General features: G+C 42.2%; 1 long non-coding RNA gene and 1 pseudogene across 1 annotated transcript; one reads left to right on the top strand and one right to left on the bottom strand.

Moving 5' to 3' along the window:
• Positions 1–859: 859 nt before the first annotated feature.
• Positions 860–1878, bottom strand: LOC123789674 (small ribosomal subunit protein uS12 pseudogene; annotated as a pseudogene).
• A 2432-nt stretch (positions 1879–4310) lies between these two features.
• On the top strand, positions 4311–6629 carry LOC148109515 (uncharacterized). Its single transcript, XR_015725393.1, has 3 exons — positions 4311–4445; positions 5101–5257; positions 5696–6629. It is a non-coding gene; the product is annotated as an uncharacterized LOC148109515 (long non-coding RNA).
• The last annotated feature ends 1439 nt before the right edge of the window (positions 6630–8068 follow it).

Genomic DNA, 8068 nt, shown 5'->3' with positions numbered 1-8068 from the left:
ATATCCCCTGAGATAGGAGCTATTTTTATCCCATTTTACTGGTTAGAAAACTGAGCACAGAGAGGTTAAGTGTCTTAATCAAGCTGACATGCTCATTAAATATAGAGCCAGGTCCACCCAGTCTGGCTTCAGTTTGTGCTCTCAATCTCCATGCTATACTGTCTCAAAGGGTTTTTATGGGCAATAACTACAAAAGCCAGGTGAAATACTCAGCCCAGCACCTGGCACAGAGGAAATGCTCCATAAAATGAATTAATTATTACCAACCAGGAAATCCTATAAATTGGCAAATGTGATGGAGGTCCTTTAAGCATGGAGTGTTCTGTGCAGGTAGACCTTTTGTTATCTGTGTTCCTCTGTAACTCTCCTCATGGTTTGGTTTTATACAATTCCCTTCCTTCCTTCATGAATTCATCCCATCAGTCAATTTCCCCTCACACGGTACTTTCAGCACGCCCTCACTGTGCCAAGTGCTTTGCTGTGGGATGTATACGTATCTGTTTGGAAGAGGCTCATAGATTCATTGTACTGAAGTTAAAGACGCACTAAACAACTCTAAAAACAAATTCTATATCAGCAGTTAAAATTCTCTCACTAGCTGATTTCAGTTGTTTGGGAGGAATTTTCTGGGATTTGGTGACACTGAATAGCGCTGTCATTTACCTCCTTCAGGCTAAGTTTTTGCACCGATCGTGCAATATTTTCCCACTCCTAACTGAGATGTTTTATCTCTTACTCTGACAATGGCGTGCCAAATTTTTAATGTCCCGCTCACTGTTATTTCCTTAGATATTTTACTTTATATTTTAATTTTTTGGCATATGAAAATTTATTATTATCATGTGTTCACCATCCAAACTTAGGCTCTTGGTCCTTCCTTCTTGTCTTTGTATAAGGCCCAAAGAGCGACACTGGCTCTTTTGACAACCTTAGAGTGAACTCTAAGAATGGCACTGACATTTGTGACCAAATCCTGAGACCAGAACCTCATCGTTGTCCTCAGTAAAATTCAAACAACCAGCGATGGGTACAAAGGCCATTCCTGATCAGCTGGAGCCCGACGCACTTCCTGATGGCAGAATTTGGCTGTTTGGCTGCAGCCCTTACTTTTTCCAGCACAATTTCCTTTGCGTGGGAAGTTCCTCCAAAAGGGTTGGCCTTCAGGGCTGTGCCCAGTTGAGCTTTCTTGGACTGTTTATCACGCCACTTCTGATCTCATCGGTGGCTACGGAGCTTCCTGGCGGTAGGAAGACTACGACGCTTGCCCACCCCTGCCGGCGCCACAGGCCAGAGCCAAGGAGAGGAGCAGTGCGGGAAGGAGCCACCTATTTCCTTAACTATTTTTAAAACATGGCGTCTGTTCTAAACGCCATTTTGCTTCTGCTAAGGGGTTGAGAGAGAGTCTGTGGAACCTAAAAAGCATATGTTTCAGAATCAGAACACAAGCCCAAAGCCAATTCTCTCGGCTCTTTGACCACTGGCCAGTTATTGAACTGCGTTAAACCTCCGTTCCCTCGTTTGAGCAATTTCTCCCGCGCGGGACTGGCTGGTGACGGAGCTCAGCCCCCCCCCCCCCCCCCCCCCCCCCGGCAGAGCCTCCAAAACAGCGCCTGCTGCTCTGAGGCACCCTGCTCGCGCTACGTATTTCTATCACACTATGATCATCCTCATAATTTTTAGGAAGTGTAATTTCGTCTCTCTTGACTTGAAGTCACAAACAGGTGGTCATTTCTTTTCTAAATCCATTTTCTTTTGCATGAGTGAATCCTGTTCTTTTCTCTTCCCGTTTTTCAATAGTGTTAGTAGTGGCAGAAAGGGGGTTTGGTGGTGCAGCGTTGGGCTGATGCCCATACACGTTTCAGGGGAATAAGGCCCCATCGCTGTGGGTGCCAGGGCAGTAGATTTGACAGGGTGATGGGAAGAGGAGACCCAAGTGGAATTTTAGCACAATAAAAAGGGGGAAGGGCAAGAGTAACAGATTTCAAAACTGAGGTGAATGAAGAGAAAAAGGATCACGGCCATGAGAACTGCCTTGACTTTTGCAAGCCAACATTTGAAATGATAAAATGATTGAATCTTAGAGTTTGAGAGGCTCTGATAGGCCCAAGGGAGTCCAGTGCCCACCCACAGCCTCCCTGCTGCGTGGCCCCCCAGCCTGGCTTGTTGGAGAGAAGGGACTCCCATCTTTGTGAAGCATGCTGAGGCAGGCCCAGGGGCTACTAGGTGCTCTGCTGGTCTGAAGGAGACTGATGCTCTTTCACAAAATCTACCATTCTCAGAACGATCACGTAATTGTTCATACTTCTTATATGAAAGTCCTTCAAATATTCAAAGACAGTCTTTTCTTCAAATTAAACGTTTCTTTTAATCGATCTCTATGGGTTGCCGATGTTTCCCTCAGAATGTGGAGCACAGAACAGACCTGATTAACGAGTATTTTTTCATGCAGATTGTTGTCAAGCCAGGCCTCTCCCCTACTGCCATGAGTATTTTTTTTAATCTAAAAGAAGATTTTATGAATACCTGAATCAGAATTTGAACTGAGACCCATATGATTTCAAAGATAGGCTATTCCTAGCGCCATATTATTCCACTGTAACCTACATTCTAGGCACAGAGAACTGTTTTTTTCCAAATACCCGTGTTCCTCACCATAATTGTCCACACATGGTCACTTCTGCCTGTAATGCTTTTACATATTTTTGTCCTGGTAAATTTAACTCAACCGTCTATACGTGGGACTCTACCTTTTGCTCTCTAGGCCCCTGACACCTGACAGACGTTCTGACTTCCTGAGCCTGCACTGCAGACCTCCCACACACCTATCGAGAAGAAAGGGGCCACAAGGGTCCAGGTTCTTGTCATTTTTAAAGTCTGCTTGATTTTACTTAAAATAATTTAAACCGGCAGAGGACTGACCATGTCAGTCGTGCCTTTGAACCAAAGATATTTGAGCCAAATATTCTTGCAGAATTTATTCATTTAAAATGGAGCTGGAGGGGCGCCTGGGTGGCTCAGTCAGTTAAGCATCTGCCTTTGGCTTAGGTCATGATCCCAGGGCCCTGGGATTGAGCCCCGCAAAGGGGCTCTCTGCTCAGCGGAGAGCCTGTTTCTTCCTCTCCCTCTGCTGCTCCCCCTGCTTGTGTGCTCATGCTCTCTCTCTGTCAAATAAATAAATAAAATCTTTAAAAGAGATAAAATGAAGCTGGAAATATTTCAGGAATAGATAGAGGTCTTTAAGTAGAGTATGTTTTGTTTTGTTTTGTTTCTGATAGAGGAAATCCTATAAATCTCCCAAATATATCTGTTTTCCAAAAATTTTCAGTAGAATTAAAGTTTATTTTTTAAGTAATAGAAAAACAACACAGGTCACCTTTGGTGTTTGGTGCTTCTGGACATTTTTAAGCAAGAAAACATTTTAGAAGTTTTTTTACTTTTTAAAAGATTAGGTAGCCTACTTTCCATCAAATCATATTTTATTATATATTTTCTCACTGTATATTAATCACAGAAATGAGTACTTTACTTAGTAATGTTTAGCAGACACATTTACCAAAGCTAACTAACATTTCTGCTGAGAACTTCCCTGAGGATTTTCTCGTTTCTGAGTTTTGAGGACAGTAAGACTGCATGACACCTAATGACCGAGAGGATTAATTTACATTATATTTAGAAACATAACCTCCCACATGTTACTACATTCAAATGGTAGCCAACAGTTTGAAGTTTTGCAAAAACAACTTTATTTTCTTTACCTAATGTGCAGAAACACTACCTGGTGTTTGGTTTGGTTTGGTTATTATGAGTATTGTTTAAATCACCATTTTATTTTGAACAATGTTGCCATAATTCTGTTTTTTTTTTCTCATTTATGATAATAGCATGGCCTGTCTTAACATATTAACTGAACTCTGTGCTTTTCATGATTTTTATTTTCTCAAGAATATGAATCGATGAAATTTGAGAGGTTCAAGGTAAAAGTCTTGATGTAGTCGAACACCAGAAAATTCAATTATATTTACTCAGAGCATGTATTGAAGCCACGTGACACAAGTCATGTAAAAATTGGGAGTTGTAACAATTTACTCTTCAGCACCCATTTACCAGTCACAGGAGAACATCCAAAGCTTCTGTTGAAGTACTTGAATTTCCTGTCCTTATTCTTAAAGTTGCTTTGAAATTTGAGAAAGAACAGCCTTGCAGCTGCCGGCCAAAGTGCTACCAAGTAAGACATATGTTCAAAGCAAAGAATGGTGCTAGATTCTTATCGAAAAGGACACACGGGGCCTAGTAACCTCATAAATAGCTAACGACAGCAAAGCAGGGAGATCGTTGAGTGACGTTTAGACTCAGGAAATTAGAGACTCAGAGAATCATATGACAGAGGGGGACCTCTCTCCGCATTTACGAAGATCATTTGAGGTCATAACTCAAACACCCTCCAGGTAGGTGATATAAACTAGGGGTGTGTCGGGTGGGGAGGGGGGCCAACTGTAACACACACAGCCATCTCCGGGGGGTGCGTTCCCTCCAGGGTCGGGGTACTGCTACTCTAAGGGAACGCAGTCTTTGCTGCACATCCTGGGATTTCTCCAAAAACACCAGAAATCTGGATTTTACTGTGAAAGTTTCTGGGCCACTTTGCACAACTGCACAAACTGTGAAAGTATAGCGTACGCAACGGCACACACTATGCCTGTTTGTGAACCAAACAAAAGATTGCACAAGCGTTAAATTTGACCCACTGGTAGGCAGTCTGCCACTTCTGGCTTACACTGTTAGAAAGGTTTTTGTTATTATTGAAATGAGATCTGTTTTTCAGTAGCTTTGATTCCTTGGATCTTAAGGTCATGTCAAGCAAATGTAATTTTTTACGTGCGTGTGCGCACGCGCACACACACACACACACACACCCCCCCAGTGTTTCAAATATTTGAAGTCAGTTATCCTATTTCTTTTCTTAATTTAGGGTCTGGAGAGCCAGTGAAAGAAATACATTGTTAGTCTGCTCTGAATGAATGATAACGAACGTAGGCCGAGTCCTACTGCTCACTTCTTCCCCATCCGAATGGTAACAGCTACTTTAATAATTCATTCTAGAATCTCACCTTAAATCAAAGTCAAGACTACTGGTCTATTGCTTGGAGACTCTGTCAATCTTTGGTTTACTCGGTGACGAGTTCTAAAGGTCTGCCACCTGCGAGCTCCTTCCTGCCAAGTCCTTGAACCCATGAGAGCATGGCTGGCAGGGTATTCGGTGAGTGGGATCCTAAAATAGTCTGTTGTGTTTGCACCTGGTGTGGAGGGAACTTGGAGGGAATTTAGCCCCTCGGTGACTTTATGAGCTTTAGACTATATCCTCTCTCACTAATTCCCTCTGTGTGTGTGGCCAGTATCTGTTAGGCTGCAAGGACATGCTTATAAACAAGTAGTAAGGACTACTAAGGTTGTGCTGTGCACAGTTCCCTTTCTACATTAAGTCATTAAATCCTCATAGTAACTCTATGAGGTGTTAGTCTTGGTTTTTACCAACAAGGAAACCAAGCACAAGGAACTTACCCAAGATCACACAGTTAATTGGTGAAAAAGCATGGATTCAGACCCATGTGTTTGGTCCCAGAGGAGTACATCTTCCTTCCTATATGGTTCAGCCTAGGTCCCTGAGTCTTTAATACCAATTTAAATTATTTCACAGACTGGAACTGGGCAGTGAAAAATACCAACTTTAGTAGAGACTGTGATCTACCCACTGCCCTGTGTCTGGCCCTCAGCCAGCCTGCTCTCCCAGGGACTTCACACCACCTCTACACCAGCCCACAGACCGCGGTAAACCCTCCAGTGTGTCCAGACATGGTCATGGAGGTCTTGTTGCTTGATGCTAACCTGCCTCGATGCCTCCTGTCTTCATCCAATATGGAACTCCAGGCTCTACAGCCTCTGTGGACCCTGACTGCAGAATTTGGGGTTTGTACTTTGTCCTCTCTATGTTTGAACCTTGATCTAACTTGACTTGAGTGTTTAATGGGTCATGTTGGCCTGGCGCCGCTGAACCCCAAACTGACGTGGGTTTGCATTTGGATTCCACCACTTAATGGCTATGAGACTTTGAACAAGTGAAATATCTCTTCAAGGTTTACCCCTTAGCAAAATGGAGAAATTATATATTTGATTAAAAGGGCTAACAATAACGTATATAAAATGGTCTAGGATAGTGTCTAACACAAAAGTCTTCAAAGATACTTCTTATTATGATAATTGTTATTAGGAAGCAGCAACTAACTCCCAACCAGACCTTAAAAATCTCAGCTCAGCTTTTACCCTAAGCGTCAGATGGTCGCGCAGGAAAAGACGAAAACATTGGTGATCTTTGAATAGTTGGAAAGTCCAAGTTTAAAAAACTGGCCCTAACATGTCCTTACCCATGAGAACAATTGATGAGACGTGAGTTTATCAGGAATGATTAATTGGAATGATCATTTACAGTATATATGCAATGAAAGAAACAATTTTATTGTACATTTTTAAGCTACCATTTTATAAAGAAATTCTGAACGATTATGCTTATATTTATCTGACTTTTTTTTTTTTTAGCTGTGTGATACAATCTGTCCTCTGTTGGGGGGTTCAAATGAACTTGACTTTTAAAGAAAACCCACTTATTGGGATACTTGGAAAACATGGAAAAGTATAAAAAAGAAAATTAAAAATTACCTATAATTGCATAAATCAGGGATAATGCAGATAACGTTTTGTTGTTATCCTTCTAGTCTTTTTTTTTGCAATTGTAAAGTAAATAAAGATAAAATAAGAGGAAATACAAATAAGAATTTCCCAAATTGTTAAATTGTCTATGAAAAATAGATTTTATTTTTAAAGATTTATATATTTATTAGAGCGTGTGTAAGCAGGGGTGGGGCAGAAGGAGAGGAAAGAAACTCAAGCAGACTCCAGGCTGAGCACGGAGCCTGACAGAGCTCGATCTCAGGGCCCTGAGATCAGACCTGAGCCAAAACCAAGAGTCCGGCGCTAGGCCACCCTGGTGTCCCTGAAAAACAGATTTTAAATGATGATATATGAACCCCATCCTACAAGTATGTGGGCATATCCTATTAAATTAACAGGTTACCTGATAGGTTCCAATTTTTTACTTCGAGAGAGTATCTTTAAAAGATATAGCGTTTCTTTTTCCTTTCAGCGCATGAATCCCCTCTCCCTGTTGAGGGACACCCCTACATGCACACACCGTAGATGCTGGAAGGTACGGCAGATATTCGATTTCCCAGCCTCCTTTGCAGCCAGCGCATGGGCTGTCTTGACCCTGAATAGAAGAATGCACACTGAAGAAGATGGGCTCTGTGGAATTATGTGCTGAGAAGGGTGGCAGCTAGTTCCCCCTGTGGACAGTGACAGCGGTGCCAGCAGCAGCCTTGGGGGACTAGAAAATTATGAATATTTCAAGTTTCTTTATCCTTATTTAAACATGCCCTATGAAAAGCTAAGTTAACTTGCATTCCTGCAGCCCTGGCATACCCAATCTAAGTCCTTTACTTCTAAAACGTGTTTCCGTAAGACACACTACGTCAGAAACGATTGTTAAGTAGGGAAAGAGGTCAGTATCATGTGGGATTTAGTCCAGTCCTGAGCAGTTTCACCACAGTGGTCAACGGGTAACAAAACCTGAGTACAAGTTACAGGAACACAGTAAGAGGCGGCAAGCCGGGAAATACAGTGCTGTATATGGGGTGTGTTCACCTCCTGGGGTCCATTCACCTCCTGGGCTTCGTCTGGCATCAATCTGGCCACATACTCTGTCTTCGAAGTGCATATGACTTGGTCCTCCCACATTATTTTATGGATTTGGTCCTCATCTTCGTGACTGGACAGTCTAATCCTCCCGCACACACCTGTTCATTAAGCTAACTTTCACTTTTTTTAATGGTAGAATCCTGTATTTACTGTAGTGTGTGTGTTGTCTTTTTTACTTGTGTCGTTTTTTGTTTATTTGCTTAATTAGAATTGTTACTGTTTTCGTTAGTGCTGTGGGTACGTTACACGGGTTTTGCATGCC

Source organism: Ursus americanus, chromosome 8 (assembly GCF_024610735.1).
Source record: "Ursus americanus isolate L20-20 chromosome 8, mUrsAme1.1.p, whole genome shotgun sequence".
Classification (NCBI taxonomy): Eukaryota; Metazoa; Chordata; class Mammalia; order Carnivora; family Ursidae; genus Ursus; species Ursus americanus.
Note: the sequence above shows the minus strand (reverse complement) of the source record. Positions and strands in the feature narration are given on the sequence as shown.